The sequence below is a fragment of the Siniperca chuatsi genome, linkage group LG4, assembly GCF_020085105.1.
Source record: "Siniperca chuatsi isolate FFG_IHB_CAS linkage group LG4, ASM2008510v1, whole genome shotgun sequence".
NCBI classification, from domain to species: domain Eukaryota; kingdom Metazoa; phylum Chordata; class Actinopteri; order Centrarchiformes; family Sinipercidae; genus Siniperca; species Siniperca chuatsi.
Window position 1 is genome coordinate 6,111,479 of NC_058045.1, and position 18,003 is coordinate 6,129,481.

The 18,003-nt window shown below is 40.7% G+C and overlaps 1 long non-coding RNA gene across 1 annotated transcript; it reads left to right on the forward strand.

Moving 5' to 3' along the window:
• The first annotated feature begins 2,075 nt into the window (after positions 1-2,075).
• LOC122875100 lies at positions 2,076-17,442 on the forward strand. The gene is made up of 2 exons (XR_006377748.1): positions 2,076-2,308; positions 16,932-17,442. It is a non-coding gene; the product is annotated as an uncharacterized LOC122875100 (long non-coding RNA).
• Positions 17,443-18,003: the final 561 nt, after the last annotated feature.

Below are 18,003 nucleotides of genomic sequence, written 5' to 3' on the forward strand. Positions count from 1 at the left end.
AAACCAGAGCTGTGGTGCAAATGTTTTTCCAACATGGCATGGATCTATCCCTGCATACTGAGATTAAAAAATGCATTTTTCACTTCCATCAAAAATGAGAAACCAAAGAAGGTTATGACTGGTACATTCAGGGTTTGGGGTCTCAGATGCACTTCATGCAAACAATTTTGAACAATGTTGGCTGTTTTCAGTGTAGGAGTATCGTTAGCATTGCTAGAGCTTGAGTTGATGATCACATATGTCTTCCCTGCTGTTTCACTGTTTCATTTTAGAGACAAGTTTACCAAGACAGACTTCAGAATGCCTGTGTCAATGAAGACAGTCTATTGAGGGCCACATAAAGGGTGCTAAAATGCATTCGTTCTACATAGTTTCACATGCTAAGGGCTATTTTGCATCCCCCTGAAGAGGTAAGATTCAATAGTCTCTGACCCTGAATTTGGAGAATGGCCTTATTGAGGAGACAGAGGGGATGAACTACATTCTAGAGGCCTGCTGGGAGAAAACAAGATGGCTGTGTGTGACATGTGGCTTTGTTGGCGGGCGAGGGATGTCTCTCATGGCCATCAGGGTGTCAGAACTGGTTACCTCTAATCGCCCCTGATAGGCGGAGAGAGCCCGGGCACAACTGCAGGGCCTCGTGATTCAAATCACAACTGCTTACAAAAACGCACCATGACCACACATTGACAGATTAACATTCCACATGTTTAACTCATATCTCAGGAGCTGTGAACGAGTTGTGGCATACTCCCTCCCAGATTCCAAATCACATTGTTCGACCTTTTTTCCCTCGCACCCTCCGTGATGTGAACCTGAGGGAACAGCAGCATTGGAATGTCCAAGATGGAATTCCTCTGAATGGCCGTTTGACCTGACTCACCACTTAGTGTCAGCACAAGGAACACACTCAATCAATAACAACTGGACCATGGTGACCGCTGACTAGAATGGTTGTTGTGACCCAGGCCTCATGACTGGCATGGCCACTTACATACACAGGCAGGGAAATCCTATGGCCCTGATTCCACCATTAGCCATGACCTTCCTATTACAATGATGGAAAGGAAGCTTGGGAGGTATTTTGTTTGAGTTGTCAGCTCCTTCTGAATGAAGGAGTTATCACCATGGTAATGATCTGTTGGGTTCTGGTGTGACGATTAAATTATGTTTGTTACTGAAGACACAGCTCTGTGTAACCGTGAAACAAACACAGTTTATTGCACATATTCTGTTTTGTGTAAAGTTTGTAACTAGGAATGCACCGATCCTACTTTTTCTTTCCCCTATACTGCTTGCAATACCTCAGCTCAGGGTATCTGCCATTACCAAATACTGATCCAATACAGTTATTTCTTTATCATACATTTTAAATCTGTATACCCCATTGGGATCGTAAATGTAGGTAACATGAGGACAAGCATTGGCTTGGACTGGATCGTTGCATCCATGTGTACCTTATTTCTAAATCAATGGGTAAGACATCCTTGGTCCTTTTGCTCTTTATATCCAGTCCATCCCATTTTGTGTTCATGTCAGCTACAGTGGATTTCAATACTGAGTCAAGTAGCCCATTATCACAAATTTGCCTCAGGATGCTTTAAAATCTGTACAGCATACGACACTCTCTATCCTTAGACCCTCGATTCGAATAAGTAAAAACTCCCCTTTGATGGGGAAAAAATGGAAGAAACCTCAGGAAGAGCAACAGAGAAGGGATTCCTCTCCCAGGACGGACAGATACATACATAATGAAATTACAGTATGGACAATCATGATGACAAAATTATAAATACTACTGACCACTGTGAAAAAAATGTCCATACAAACTTCTCAAATCACTCCTGCAACATAATCAAATTCGCTGCTCTCCAGTAGGCTCAGTGTGCTCCAGTCATATTTTCACCCAAATATGGTTAAATACTGTCATGGTTTTGGGTTTGTGTTCAGCTAATTCCTGTATTATTTTGTAATGTGTTCGTCTTCATGTGTCTTGTGTAGTTTTACTTCCGGCCTTTGTTTGCTTTCCTCTCCAGTTTGCCCCGCCCTAATTAGTTTCACCTGTGTCTAGTTATCCTGCCCTCACCTGTGTATTTAAGTCTGTGTGCTTCCTTTGTTCTGTCTCAGATCGTCATTGTATCCATGTCCAGCATCTTGATCTTCGTTGCTCATGTTTCCGGATTATTCTTCTCAGTTTCATTGATACCCTTCACGGAAGCTTGCACTGTGATTTCTGTTTGCTCCTTTGGACTTTGCCTGTTAGGAACTGCTTACCTGTTGTGAGTGCCTGCTGCCTGCCAGAATCTCTGTAAGTGTTTTTCCGTTCATTAAATGATTCATATAACTACTCTGCCTGATCGTCTGCGTTTGGGTCCTACCCCTGCCTATTTGGTTCCCCGGCTTGACAAACCACAACAAAATACACAACTTCCAAGCTTTTTCCTCTATAATGTTACAGCTCATTTCCCACTGTGATGAAAAACATTTGTAAGTCACAAAATATTAAGATTACTGATCACACTGGAGGCCATACCAGAACCCTCATTCACAAAACACAGCTTGAAACAAAGTCAACAACAAAGCAATGAAAATATGAAAAATATGGGGGAAAAAGCTGCTGTACAGCTTTGATTACTGAAATCCTTGTAACAAATTCCACGTGTTTATGCAGCGACTAATTATATTGACCACTAAAAGCATTCCATCAGCCACAAGCAGTGTCCAAATGTAAAATGCATGGCAACTGGACAATCTTCAAATGAATAGTTAAGCTGTGACATTTGTAATACTTATTTAGCCAGTTCAGAAGGCCTATGTTGGCTAATAAGTTTAGTTCTTAGTCTCACACATGATTGTTGCGACTTTTGACATTTATTATTATAAATGTAATACAAATCAGAGTTGAATTGATGTAAAAACGAACCTGATTTACTCTGTGTACTGAAACTATATTGCAGTCTGGTTACGTAAGCAGGTAGACCCTTAAATCTGCAATTGCATCAAACAATGACAGTGAAGCAGCATCTGGTGGAGTATAGCACACGTGGCTGCCAACACTGTGAGGCCTCCCTTCACCACTATGACCACACGTGGCTCCCCTATAGCTCTTCTGGCACAGAACCATAAATGTATGCCATAAAAAGTTTTCACGTGATATATCCACCACTGTCCTCTTGTGCAATCCACAAGGTCATTATGTGGATTGGGAGTGATAGTGGGTTAATGCTAGACATAAGACTCTTTCCACGAGGGTCGCGGTGGTGCACCTGTTTATCCAAAGCCCAGAAAATGTCAGAGCTACTGTGGTAGATGATGCCTTGTCTTTTCTAGTCAGAGTAAGTGTCAGTGAGTGTCGGAGGCATCTCATTGCTTCGCCAAAATTGCAGAGCGGAGTTTTGCTCTCCACACGAAAACATGCCCTGTTGGTTTCATTTGATATCTGATCACAGATTATGTTCCCCAGTCATAATTAGGAAATATCTCTTTAAATTTTTTTGTGCCAGCAACATTATATTATGGTTAAAGGAAACCATCCCTGCAATGTTGAAACGGCAGCGCTGAAAAAAATACGTCACTTTTGAAAAATGTACTCAAGTGTTCACTAGCTTTGGAGGCTTGTGTTTTTTTTTCTATGAGCATCCAATTAGTTTAACCAGTGCTTGTCAACAGCCAAACCATCAAATAACTTACACGCAACATATTTGAAACCAAATGTTAGCGAGCTACCACAACAACCCTAACAATACCAAGCTCTTCACAGGCAGGGGGCTGTAAATGAGTCCAAATAATGACACAACACCACCCAGAAACAGCTGTTGTGGAATGATGGGAAAGGAAAGTGGACTGACAGGGAAGTGGGGAGGCATGTGGGGTCCTTTTCAGGACTGAGGAGGAGGAACCTGTGAAAGGGCCTGCCACAGGGGAGAAAGGAGCCTCTCATGGCCCATTGTGCATGAATGCTCCAAACCCTAGACCTGTCTCTCCAGCTCCAGCCATCAGCCTCCCTCCTGACCCGTTCTCATTACCCAGGCCTGCCTGCTCTCACCCAGTAGGAATGTTTGTGTTTGTTTGTGTACCTCTTTCACTTTCTTTCAAATTCACACACACAACTTTAAAGGATAATTCCAGTTTATCACAACTAGGGTCTTATTTTCATGGTTTTGGCCATCATTCCTAACTGTAATAATAGCATTTTACTAACCAAATTAAAGTCAAACCTTTTTTGGCTTCTACACAGCTGCTCTGTAAATAATTTGTCCCCCCCACAGTTTTATATTAATTAGACAGAATACTGTTCCGGTATCGGTTTATGTAGATGGAGATCTTATTTCTTTACAGCCGCCAGTCAAATCTTGCATAAAGCAGTGATGTCAGCATTCTATCATAGGCAGAGCAGAAGGTCACACTGAGCCAGACAGCAGCCTGCTACACGACACAAGAGCCAAAGACTTTGAACGACCCACATTAGATTTCCTGCTAAAGTCTCCTTTATATCTAACTTACGAATGTGAACACACGTCTTGTCCTGCACCTTAGCTTGTTGGACAAGTGACCAAACAAACATTCAAAGGGGAAACGTGCACTGCTAACATCAGTTTGCAGGCTACATAGCTAATTAGCTGCTTGGCTGCAGCACGAAACAGTATGTAAATGTACCAAATGTCACTTCGGTCCTGTTAAATACTAGTGTTGTCCATATCTTCAATACCACTAACAACACGCTATCTCCCCATGACATGTAGGTTACAATGCAGCAATGGACTTTAATTGCTGAGATCTGGGAATGTGACAACATTGCTAAAAAGATGCCAGACGGAAAGGAAACACAGATGGTCAGACGATCATACAAGTTTTAAACAAACCCCCAGGTTAGCCAAATTTGTTTGGAAGAGAAAAGGAAAGCAAACAGTAAATACTGATTAGCTTCCTTTTCTCTTCCTCTTATAAACATCCATCACAGTTCACAGACTGACTTTTTGGCTAAACTCTGACCTACTTGCTGTTGTTTTTATGTGAGGTAACAAGAGGCCAAATATTGCCATGACACTAAAAACTGAGTTGGTGGCCCCTCATGACTGTTATCACTGGTAATGGTGTCGATATCAATTCGGCATATTCCTAGTTTTATTGTGCAATGAGGGATTATTACAAATGTTTTTGGTGTGCTCATTTTCAGTTTCAAATAAGGTGGTTTAGACAACCTGGCTAAACTGTTGGCTTGTTTATAACCTGCGTGGTGGTCTGACCACTCGTGTTTCCTGCCATGTTGAACGTTGTTGTTGCAATGTAACTATGTTTCCAGATCCAGCAGTTACAATCCAAAGTACAATGTTATCATAACTGACAGAAATTAAATTAAATTTTATTTATATAGCACCAATTCATAACAGAAGTTATCTCATTGCAGTTTTCCTATAGAGCAGGTGTAGACCGGACTACTAATATTATTTACAGAGACCCAACAAATCCCACCATGAGCAAGCACTTGGTGACAGTGGCAAGGAAGAACTTCCTTTAAGAGGCAAAAACCTCGGGCAGAACCACACTCAGGGTGGGCGGCCATCTGCCACTGCCAGTTGGGTTGGAGGGGCACATTGCAAATACCACCTAGAATTTTAAAATAATAATGTAATGGTAGTGGTAATATTAATAAAATAATAATAATAGGAATGATAGTGATAGGAATAATTATGATAATTGTAATAAGACTAATAATAACAAGTGTAGTAGCAGTTGTCAAGCAGGAAAACGGGGGCAGCAGGTGGCCCACAATCACAGATCCAGACTCTGCAGCTCCATTGGCAGAAATACCTGCTGAAAGCGACAGAAGGAGAGAGGAGAGAGACGAGAAAGCACAAAACTACGGGAGAGAGAAGATGTCGAGTTAGTAACATGCATTAATGGGATAAAAATGCATACAGATGGAGAGGGAGAAAGTCTTAAGCCTACTCTTAAATGTGGAGATAGTGTCTGCCTCCTGAACCCAAATTGGGACCTGATTCCACAGAAGAGGAGCTTGATAACTGAAGGCTCTGGCTCCCATTCTACTTTTGGAGACTCTAGGAACCACAAGTAACCCTGCATTCTGGGAGCACAGTGTTCTAATGTCGTAATAAGATATTATGAGCTCTTTAAGATATGATGGTGCCTGACCATTAAGAGCTTTGTAGGTGAATAGAAGGATTTTAAATTCTATTCTGGATTTTACAAGGAGCCAGTGCAGAGAAGCTAATATTGGAGAAATATGATTTCTTTCTAGTTATTGTCAGTACACGTGCCGCAGCATTCTAGATCAACTGGAGAGTCTTAAGGGACAGCCTGATAATAATGAATTGCAATAATCCAGCCTAGAAGTAACAAATGCATTGACTAGTTTTTCGGCATCATTTTGAGACAGGATGTGCCGGATTTTTGCAATGTTGTGTAGGTGAAAGAAGGCAGTCCTTGAAGTTTGTTTCATGTGGGAGTTAAAGGATAAATCCTGATCAAAGATAACTCTGAGGTTCCTTACGGTGGTGCTGGAGGCCAGGGCAATGCCATCTTGAGTAACTATATCTTTAGATAATGTGTCTCAGAGGTGTTTGGGACCAAGTACAATAACTTCAGTTTTGTCAGAGTTTAACATCAGAAAATTGCTTTTTATGTTTCCTAATAATATTGCCTAAAGGAAGCATATATAAGGTGAATAGAATCGGTCCAAGCCCAGAACCTTGTGGAACTCAGTGACTAACTTTGGCGTGCAGGGAGGACTCGCCATTAACATGTACAAACTGAGATCGATCTGATAGATAGGATTTAAACCAGCTTAGTGCGGTTCCTGTAATGCCAACTAAATGTTCCAGTCTCTGTAATAGGATGTGATGGTTAGTGGTGTCGAATGCAGCACTAAGATCTAACAAGTTACACAACTGATTGGCGATTGCTTTCTCAAGGATCTTAGAGAGAAACGGAAGATTAGATATGTAGGTCTATAGTTAAACACCCCTGGATCAAGAGTGGGCATTTTAGGAAGAGGATTAATTGCAGCTATTTTAAAAGACTGTGGGACATAGCCTGTTAATAAACACAGATCGATCATATCCAGTAAAGAAGTGCCAACTAAGGGTAAAACCTCTTTAAGCAGCCTAGTTGGCTGTTTCCAAGGCTCCTGTGTTTGAAGATAAATCGATACCAGTTGAGGGCAGGATGTGATGAATTTTTAATAGTTAAAATTTTATCAGTAGATAAGAAGCTCATGAAGTCTACTGAGGGCTATAGGAATACATGGCTTAAGAGCTGTGACTCTTTGTCAGCCTGGCTACTGTGCTGAAAAGAAACCTGTTTTTATTTTCCTCTATTAATCAGTAGTAGGCTCCTCTGGTATTGCGGAGGGCTTTCCTATATGTTTTAAGACTATCTTGCCAGGCTAAACGAGATTCTTCCAGATTGTTTTCGCGATGTTTGCTATAATTTGTGGGTTTCCATACCATGGAGCTAACCTTGGCGTCTAGTCCATTAGTAATAGGAGTTCAAAAGTTATTAAATAATGGTCTGATAATGAAGGATTCTGTGGAAAGACTAGTAAATGTTCAATTTCAATGCCACATACCAGAACAAGGTCGAGGGTGTGGTTACATCAGTGAGTGGGTTTATGTACACTCTGACAGAAGCCAACTGAATCTAATAATGAGATAAACGCTAAGGCTATAATTTTCAACGTTCACATGAATATTGAAATCACCTACAATAATTACTTTATCTGTTTTAAGGACTAAACTTGATAAAAACTCTGAGAATTCAGATAAAAACTCAGGAGTTGTCCTCCCGGGATTTCTAAATATGAGAGCTGCTCCATCCAAAGTGGGATGAACACCGTCTCTCCTAATCAGACCAGGTTTTCCCCAGAAAGTCCGCCAATTATCTACAAAGCCCACATCATTTGCTGGACACCACCTCGACAGCCAGCGGTGGAATGAAGACATGCGGCTAAACATGTCATCACTGGTCAGATTTGGCAGGCTCCCAGAGAAAACTATGGAGTCCGACATTGTCTTTGCATTTGTACACACCAAGTTAACATTAACTTTAGTGACGTCCGATTGCCGTAATCAGGAGTTGTTACCGCCAACGTTAATAACAATCTTACTGTATATAGGCTCATCCGTAGCCAGCCGTTTTAAATCGGATTCAACGTCGCCCGCTCTGGCCCCAGGAATACATTTGACTATGGTCGCTGTTATCGCTAACTTCACATTTCTCAAAATGGAGCTGCCAATAATCAGTTGGTTTCTCATCGGGTGTGTCGCTGAGTGGGGATAACTAATGGCCAAAACTGGGAAAAGTAGAACAGAAGAAGTAGAAGTTGTAATAAACCTTAATTATCCTTTAAATTAAGGTAATGGTAGTAAACCAAATATTTCATTGATATTATGGGCTTGACAATCTGAAATTGTGTCAAGTAGAGCCGTACCTTGTGTTCCTTTGCCATTATATCAGCACTTTAAATTAAAATGCGAAATTCTTGGGTTTTAGGTAATTCAATATCTGGAATATGGAAAACATGGAATGAACTGCACTGGTTCTTTCGCTGCATATGGCCACCCCTAGATGTATAATGAATCTATGTTCATCAGCTTCAGTTTAATGCATATTCAGCTTGACTTTGATAACTGAGTCTTCCATGCCATGTCTTGACATTGCGGCTATCCAGCACTGCCATCACGGGGCCTCTAAAATACCAAGTGTTGAGCTTGCAGATTGTTTTGCTTATACATCCAGCCTCTAATCTGCAAGATTTATACCTCGTCCCACCCCTGTAATTAACAGACTTCCTAATAACTCACCTCATACATTTATAACATTTACTATGCCCACATATCAGCGCACAACAGGACTTTTTGAGATGGCAGTTTCAAACTGAAAACATGAGGAGGTTGCCATAGTGACAGTCATCACTCATATTCCTCTCAAACCTTCAAGCTGTGTACGCTATTTATTCTTTAGCCAGATCTAGAACTTCAAGCAACATATTTTAGGAAAGAGAAAAGAAGGGATATGACCCAAGAACAGGATTACTGTGGGTCACAAATCACAGGTTGTTTAGCCGTGAAGTTACCGTCAAAATTAGCCAATCTTGATGCGACCAAGCACACCCAGGAAGTCTAGATCATCCACACCATCGAGTTTCATCCATGCTGTCATGGACCCCGACAACCACAGCACGTCAACCAGTAGTCTGAGGCAGGCTTTGGGGTCAACTCTGCCCGTGGCTCAGCGAAGCAGCACAAGTGTCTGGTCAGACCCACTGGTCAGGCACCACGCCCTGCCAACAACCACCGTCTGACAGCTGCTGTTGCCTCACCAACCTGCGCGCATGGGAAAAGTCCACAGAAAGCCAAGCAGACAGTTGGGACATGACAGGACAGGAGTGTCTGCGTGCCCCACCACTTTCACTCAACGTGGAGCAGGCAGTATTCTTAAATGGCCTGAGTGATGAGAGGTGTAACTGCAGGTCACATGCCAGCAAACTGGCAGGAGTTAAAAATGGATTTTACTGCTGCTCCAAGACAGACCTAATAGCACTTCCCAATGAGGTCTAATGCGTTTATGTATTTGTGGATTACATTTTACTGCAATTCTGCTCAATAAAACAGAGAAATGTAAGGGTAGAAGTTTTCTTTGGAAGGATGATATACAGGTCCATATGTAGAAACCATGATACTCAGAATTAGAATCATATTAATTTTTCCTCTGCTTTCTGCCAAAGCCCGCTAATTGATAGAACATATCCGAATACTGGTAAGGTGATCCTGAAATGAACATACTGAGCAACTATTCTTTCAGACCACATTGAATTTCATATATTGTGAAAGACTAATGAAAATCTTCACAGAGCAAATTCAAAGTAAAGAATTAATTTTACTAATCTTTCTAAACATAAAACAAAGATTTTGTTTTGGTAATGTGAGAAAATAAATTTGATTTGTTGTGTTTACAGAAATCAAAACGAAAGATCTGATTAACAATGAACCATTCGCTCTTTTATCCACTTATGAGATTTACAACACATATGGCACTTCATAGTCATGTTATAATCTCCCACCCACATAAGTTAATTGGTTAAAAAAACAAGAGTTATTCACAGAATGGCTTTAAAATGTCATTCAGATGAACTATAAATAATTATAAACACCAAGTGCTGGCTTTAAGCAAAACCTGTACCCTGTTTCTTAGAAGCAACATTGAATTGAATTACTTTATGGTAGCACACAGCTTTCTGCATCCAAAAAACATTGTGTTGTTTTGGTGTCAGTGTGGTTCCTGCTCAACAAGTTGACACCTGCACTGCAAATAAAATGATTACTCACATTGCTGACAAACTGACTGACTGAACTGACTAATGGAGCATGCTTCAAATGTATCTTTCCAATGCACTGATGCATTACTCAAGCATTACTGTTTAATCCCTATGCAAGCAAAAATGGTATGTGGTTTCTCATATGGATGAATAGTCGATACAACACTTACTGTTGTTAAAGCAATAGTTCGACATTTTGGGAAATACAGTATGCTTATTCACTTTCTTGCTGAGAGTTTGATGAGAAGATCAATGCCACTCTCATATCTGTCTGGTAAATATAAGCCTACAGTCTGCAGCTGGTTAGCTTAGCTTAGCACAAAGACTGGAAACAGGGAGAAACAACTAGCCTGGCTCTGTCCAACTGTAACATAATCTGCTTACCAAAACCTTAAAAGCTCACTAATTAACACATTACTTCTCATTTGTTTAATAAGTAAAAAATGAAGGCCAAGAAATTGTTCCAGCACGTAACCCTCCATAAAATTCCAGTGAAAAACAACTTCATTTTTAGACTTTTTTTTTTTTTTACAGATTAAACAAATGAGATATAATGTATTAATTAGTAAGCTATAGAGCTCTAGGTGCTTGTAGGCAGATTTTGTTCTCTTCAGAGAGAGCTAGGCTAGCTGTTTTCAGTGTTTATGCTAAGCTAAGCTAACTGGCTGCTGACTGTAACTGTATATTTAACGTCCAGATATGACAGTGGTATTGATCTTTTCATCTAACTCTCAACAAGAAAGCAAATACGTGTATTATCCAAAACTATTGCTTTCTCTTGGTTTAACAGTATGGCTGACTGAACAACTCGACAGGTCATTTGGGAAAAAACTGCAGGTTTTCTCATAGACTAGAGGCTGGATCTCCTCTCTAGCTCTTCTCCCTGGTAACTCGGGTGGGGTATTAAGAGAAGGAGAGGAGCTTGGAAGAGGATTGTCAGTGCCAGAGCTTTGCCTTAAACAAAGACATGTGTTACCAAAGGGATGTCAGCCTGCTCGCTCCCCAGCACTGTGTAACTCAATCTCCCCACATTCTCATCCACCAAGGGGGGTTCTTAGGAAGAAAGGGTTAAGTATGTTGATCAAAGGCTCAATGATGGACCAAAGGACTTCTCTAGATCATCAGTGTGACCTCGGTGCATCCATCAGCCATTAGGACGTCAGGACTGCGGCGAGGCAAGGCCCAGTTGGTGTGGAGGGGGGCGGCGGGGAGCTGAGGGTCTTTTGGAGCTGGGGTGCTGACGGGCCTGTGTGGTAGATGGGGAGCTGGTGGGGGGAAACGGGACCCACAGAGACAAGAAAAAGAGGGGAAAAACTGGGAGGAGGGTTGGCGGATTAAAGCCCCAACCAGCCTTTAACTTCTCCCAAACCACATGGAGCTGGTGTCCAATGCCCTACATATTCAAAGGCATGTACACTAGCCCACTTCCAGCCGGTGACACAGATGGAGACAGAAATATACAAGCGCTGGGCAACCAATTTCTCTGATGTTGCTTTCCATGTGGTGCACTCTGCTGACAGACTGAGTTAGCCATCAACTCTCTGAGCAGGAGATGGACAAGTTCACTTGTGTTAAGCAAACATTGTCACCATGCTGCTCATCATTACCTGCCATAAACACTTAAAATCGGGAGTATTTGTTGGGTTTGACACAACCGAAAAAGCCATTAAAAGTACTAAGATAATTAGTTTGAACAACAGAGCCCAGTGTTTCTTGCAGCACACTTAGCCACATGTTGAGTTGGAGCTGTTTGTGTGTTGTTCCGGTGACCTTCCATTCCCATGGAAAAGCAAAGGATTCAGCAGAACTTTCCATGTATATGACCCACATCATGGAACCTCTTCACCTCCACCACTGCTCTTTCCACAGGCTAGACAGGGAAGGATGATACACTGGCACTGAATCTCACTGGCACTGGCTGTATAGTGGGGTTGGCTGTTCCTGGACTATTCTCTGTCGCTTTTTAGTGGAGCAAAAGAGTAATCGGTTTGTTGCTGGTGCTACAACTTGTTGATTTACAGTAGCAAACTTACTAACTCAGTTCAATCAAGAGACTTGTGTGAGGTGAGAGTGAAGTTGCACAAGGTGAGCAAATTATTTCAAGACGGATTTTTTTTAACTTGTTGGTGACATTTGCGTGCTGTGTAAGTTAACCAAAACATTAAAAATGCCTCTTTTTTTTTCCAAATGGCAGCTGTAGAGTGTCGAGTTCTGCGGTCTCAGCTGTGTAGCATACTGATGTTGTTTTATCAGAACAGATCATTTAGAGTAGAGCACTTGGAGCCTTTCTGAGTTTCTATGGTTTGGACTGAGTTAATTCTTTGCAATTTTAGTAAGTTCAGTTTATTATTTGCAGCATTAAAATGAAATGCCAAATTCAATTTGCTAAAAAGATGAATCATGGTTTAGAAAAATGAATTTCTGAGCAATTTTCTGTAAAAATGCACACTGTGTCATTGGAAATACTGTACCTTAGTATATGTTAAAAGCAACAGGCCATGGAAAATGTATTTCCAAGATATCATTTTTCATGCGACCATCTTCGTGAAAATTGTAATTTGCTCCTTCCAGAACATTTGTCTTCTGCTTCGTCTCACAGAGGGTGAGGGGTAAAGTGCTAAGAAAAGGGCCCTTAAGGGTCTTGTAGTTTTTCCCTAGGTGGAGTCTGCTTTTAGAACCCCGACCTCACTTCATGAAAACAAAACGTGAGGAGAAAAATAACCTCAAGGAGAAGCCGTGGCCTAGCCAACCACTGGACACTGAGCAGCACAAAAGCGCGTGTGGGCTGTCCTCGAACTCCCTCCGCCAAATGTCTCCACGTAGAAACCCACTTCCCATAGGGATGTGTCTGTCTCACACACTCACAGGCAGACGCAGACACATACACTCGTACATAAAGAAGTGGCATGCAGACAGAAACACGAGGTGAGGTGAGCAGACAAATAAATGCTTATTGCTCTTTAAATCTACAGAATGAGCTTTGCACACACATGAACACAGGCACACACACACACGCCTGGGGTTAGACCCATCCCATCGTCTCAGACTGCTGATGCTGTCCTTACTGTAGCTGTGAGGCCTGAGGGCGTCACCGCATAAGTATTAACCTCGCTCATATTTTACAAGCACCGCTTACTGCCCCAGTCCAACATAAACAGGTGTGCACGCCAAATTGGGCGTCATTACTCCCCAGGCTAATGTCTTGTCTGCTTATATATATATATATATATATATATATATATATATATATATATATATATATATATATATATATATATATATATATATAACTTTCACTTTGCTATCTGTGAATCTAAAGTTATTTACAGTGTCTGTAACAGATATTTTGAACCTGTTCAGTCAGAACCATGTGTAGGAGAGAAGTTGCTTTTATCTTTGGTTTGGGGATTCACATCAAAACTCTTCAATTGCAACTCTGTTGCATCTTGCCTCTTTTTTTTCTTTTCATTTAATCATCATGCACAGTCTTTGCTATTAAGATTGACAGTTGATTTAGTTCAGTTTATTGTGCTCTGCATGTTATTTTGATATGACACTGAAGATATTCTGGAAAAAGGCCTGTCATTTCTCTACTGTCTGTCTGTGCAGAAGAGACAACACACAGTTCTGCAACAAAAAAAAAAACCCAAGCACGCATCAGAAATAGAGACCCACGCTGGCACAGTATTTGGACAATACAGTTGCAGATGGATGGAGGCAGTCAGGTAGTGTTCAGAGTCCTCCGTCTGGGGTCTTGACGATCCCCACTTTGCCTTGTGGTCTATGATGTCACACAGGGCTCTGCCTTTGAATGGCCATATGTTCCTCACCACTAATATCAAGCAGATGATGAGAAACCTCCAAATGATGGTCTTTCACTAAGACAAGCAGTCAAAACAAAGTTAAGGGAACACAGAAAAACACCAAGTGATCACATGAAAAAAAAGAGACTATACGTTCTTAATTGCTGCAGGCTGTGTTGCGGGTAGCATTAAACTGTATTGTGTGCTCTTCTGCTTTGTTGAGAATTTTAACATTTTAAACCTGCATCATCAAGGCGCAAAGACTGATTGCATTTCTGTCCATGAGGGCTGCTAAGAGATGTTTTCAGCACAGTAGTACTTCCATGTTTTTGTATTACCTTAACCAAAGCCTTCGTATCCTGGAATAACAAACAAGACTTAAAAGATTGCCCCAGAATAATCCATCATCCATGGCACTGTTAAACATCCCTTTCCTCAACTCAGGAGAAGTCTGTAATTGAAGTGTGGCATCTGAAAGACAACAATCCTTTTCTTCTCACTTGGTGTCTGGCTAATCTCAAGCACCAGCTCAGAAGACCTTTGACTCCTCAATTTTTAATTTTATCCCTTCATTTGGGTAGTTTATTTCTTTTGCCACCCTTGCTTCTCTTCCCCCACTCTTGCAGATGTGTCTTATCTGTGAGAGGCCAAGCTTCTGATCTGAACGTTCCTGTCTCACTTTGCCAAAGTTACAAATTACAAGAGGAGGCAGAATGTTGGAGCTAATTCAAAGGGATTTGGGAGAGCTTTTGTCACTTCACAAATATTAGAAAAAAAATTACTTGACATACATAAAGAAATGTTGCTATCAAAAAGCACCCAAAAATCTAAACTAAAAGTTGTTTTATATGCCCTTGGCTGAGATCCATTCACTTACCAAGACAGCTATTATAAATACTCTTTACAGCAGATAGTAAAAGGTTTTATCAGCCAAATGAGGAAATCACTCAGGAGGATTGGCCTGTTCGGAGTTACTTTATTGGTCAAATCATTTTAAGTTGTCAGAGGACAAGGAAATCAATGACTAACCCTTGTGTACACAAGATCTTTCAATTTTCTGTCTGTCCTGTTCTTTTCTTGTTCTCTTCAATCCGTGTAAATAAAAACTGGCGGTTTTGTGACTCCTTCACATCCTCTTTGGAGTCAATTGAAGCTACCCTGGTTTCCCAAAGCATTAAAGACCCTGATATGTCTTGCCAGTGAACTTTGAATAGCAGGATCATATGATACATTTGCATAAAGTTTATGCATGGCCTTGGCAGACGTAAGCTACATCCTTTCCAGTGATGTCAGTGGTCATGTTACGTCGCGACTATCTTTCCTCCCAACTGGGCCCTGAATTGAAAAAGTGGGTGCGTCGCTCCCAGTGTGAATTAGACCAGAAGCATTAGCTTGCAGAATATATCCCAATGAACTAATGATCCTGACACCCAAACAATAGCTGCTTTAGAAGAAGGCACACACAGCAGACTCTGTTTTTCTATCTCATATTTTTAATGACAAAATGTTTGTCAGAAACAAATGGATTTATTTTTCTCAATCCAGGGCATAGTATGGGGAGCTTATGCGGTTCCGGTCCCCAGGGCTTCAGACAACTAACAAAACACATCTTACTTCTGCTCTGCTGCCCGCCTACAATGCTTTTCACATTCAGGAGGACGAGTGGGAGCGTCCAGCAAATGAATGAAATAGCATGGCTCTCTTTCACAGAGCCACTTCATAGAAAGAGCTGGATGGAACCACAGACAGTGATCATTTCCAGAATGGTAATTTATGAATGATATAAATTATTTTAAGTATCAGATTTCAAAATCCCTCACTGCCTCAAAAAATACAGACATCTATCAACTTCAATGCTTTTTCATTTTCTGTGATCAACAACATTAACAATAACAATCAATGAAAAATTGGAGAGTGCTACAGAGTACAACACTTTGAAGGCTAGACAGAGTGAATATGATGAATTAACTGTCATGAAATTATTCCTGAGCTGAAAATTGTTTTACCATATCTTTTACCATGCTCTGCACATAGTCCCTAACTTGGTTCGACAGCTGCTCCTACTTATATAGTGTACCCACTCTTTCTCCAAACCACTCTCAATTAGCTCCTCTCCTAAATAACCACTCTTTTCACTTGCAGTTTCCGGCTACACATGCACCTCCTTGTTTCATCAAGCCATCCCATCCATCTCAAAAACACCCTCACAAAAGAACTACACTCTTGTTTGTGTGTCTAAAAACAAGAGGCACACTGAACCACTTCCTATTCACATCAGGTCATTTGCATGAAGGTCCTCTTCCCATTCAGTGACTCTGAACTGCTCTGCCAACACAGAAAGCATGAGGAGAGGCTTGAGTGCTGAGCCAGTTATTCTATCATGCTGCGCCCTAAATCCTCATTCAGTTTATCCTGAGTATCATGAATTGTACCACATGATGCTTTGAGAATACACTGCTAATATCATCTGCCGTTCCAACCACAACAGAAAATAAACGTGCAAAGTGTTGAGGTAAAAGAGTTACTGCGGGTGTCACAGGTGGCTGTGACCACCCAAGTCAGACAGCCCCAATTACCCTGAAAAAACAGCATGGGCGCTTTTCATCCTTAAACAAAAAAACAATTCCAACTTAATGAATAATCACATTTTGCACGGTAACTAGGGATTTTTTTTGTAGGGGGGAATTGCTTTTTCATTTTTAATGGAAAATAACTGCGTTCCATAATCGTTGTTACCTCTTGCTTTTTTCCTTGTCTTTCTGTGTTTCTGATCACATTTCTGCTTGACACAGACATGGAGAAGACGCTCCTTTCCATGCTGGGAGAGATAATTGACTTCTGTTCCGTGCATGCCACAATCAAGACAGAAGACCACAGCACATTACGAAAATGTGCTGTGTACAAAATAACGTCAAAGTCAGCACACTGCTTGATTTATTTATTTTTGATTTTTAATGATTTATGCTTCCTAATGCATTTGCCAGTTACTATATTAAGCGTGGTTGGAATGTTTGAATAACAGACTTCTACATAAAGTTTGGCTTCAAACCTGGACACACACAATGACCAGATTTAATGTGTGTGTTTTTCTTCAAAGGGAGAGAATTTATGAAAATAATAGCTTTGGATATTTGTTGGAACAGTCAATATGGGCAACTGAACGCTGAACGGGAACATTCTTGTACCAACATGCGTTGAGCAATAAACTGAAGAATGTAGATTCCTTACTCAGGGTTCAAGGAAAAGCTTTCTTGTATGATTCATAATACAATTCCTCATTGAATTAAAGACACATCAGCTTTTTATGTGTGGAAATGTATTTACATCCTTGTCAAGGGAAACATGATTTTTTGAAATGTTGAGGAGTTATTTTAATCTATTTCAGAAGAAAATATAAATGTCAGAATGAGGCTATATGCTAGATATGTTATATTAATAAGTTACTTTAACTGAGTAAATATGCAAATCTATTTACATGACGACTGTGTTTGAGCCATCTGAGTAGCACCTCTAATGAAATAAAATAAGTTAAAGACTGATGCACATACAACATACTAAACTGCACTAGATGATTAATTATGCAAGACTCGGTCTCTATATCTGTAAAATGTGTGGTTATTATTAATGTGCAAAAGTTATAATAAAATTATTCTAAACCTATTCATTAATATGTAAACCAAAAGATAAACTGGCCTGTATAGTCTGTAAACCTCACATGACCTTGAAAATATGGTATTAAAGATTAGAACTGAATAACAACATGAATATGCCAACAAAACAAAAAGTGGTTATAACATAAAGTGCCACAAAGCACTGCACATTGTCAGCCCAAAGCCAAGTGTTAGCCTATGGTTGGCCTATGAA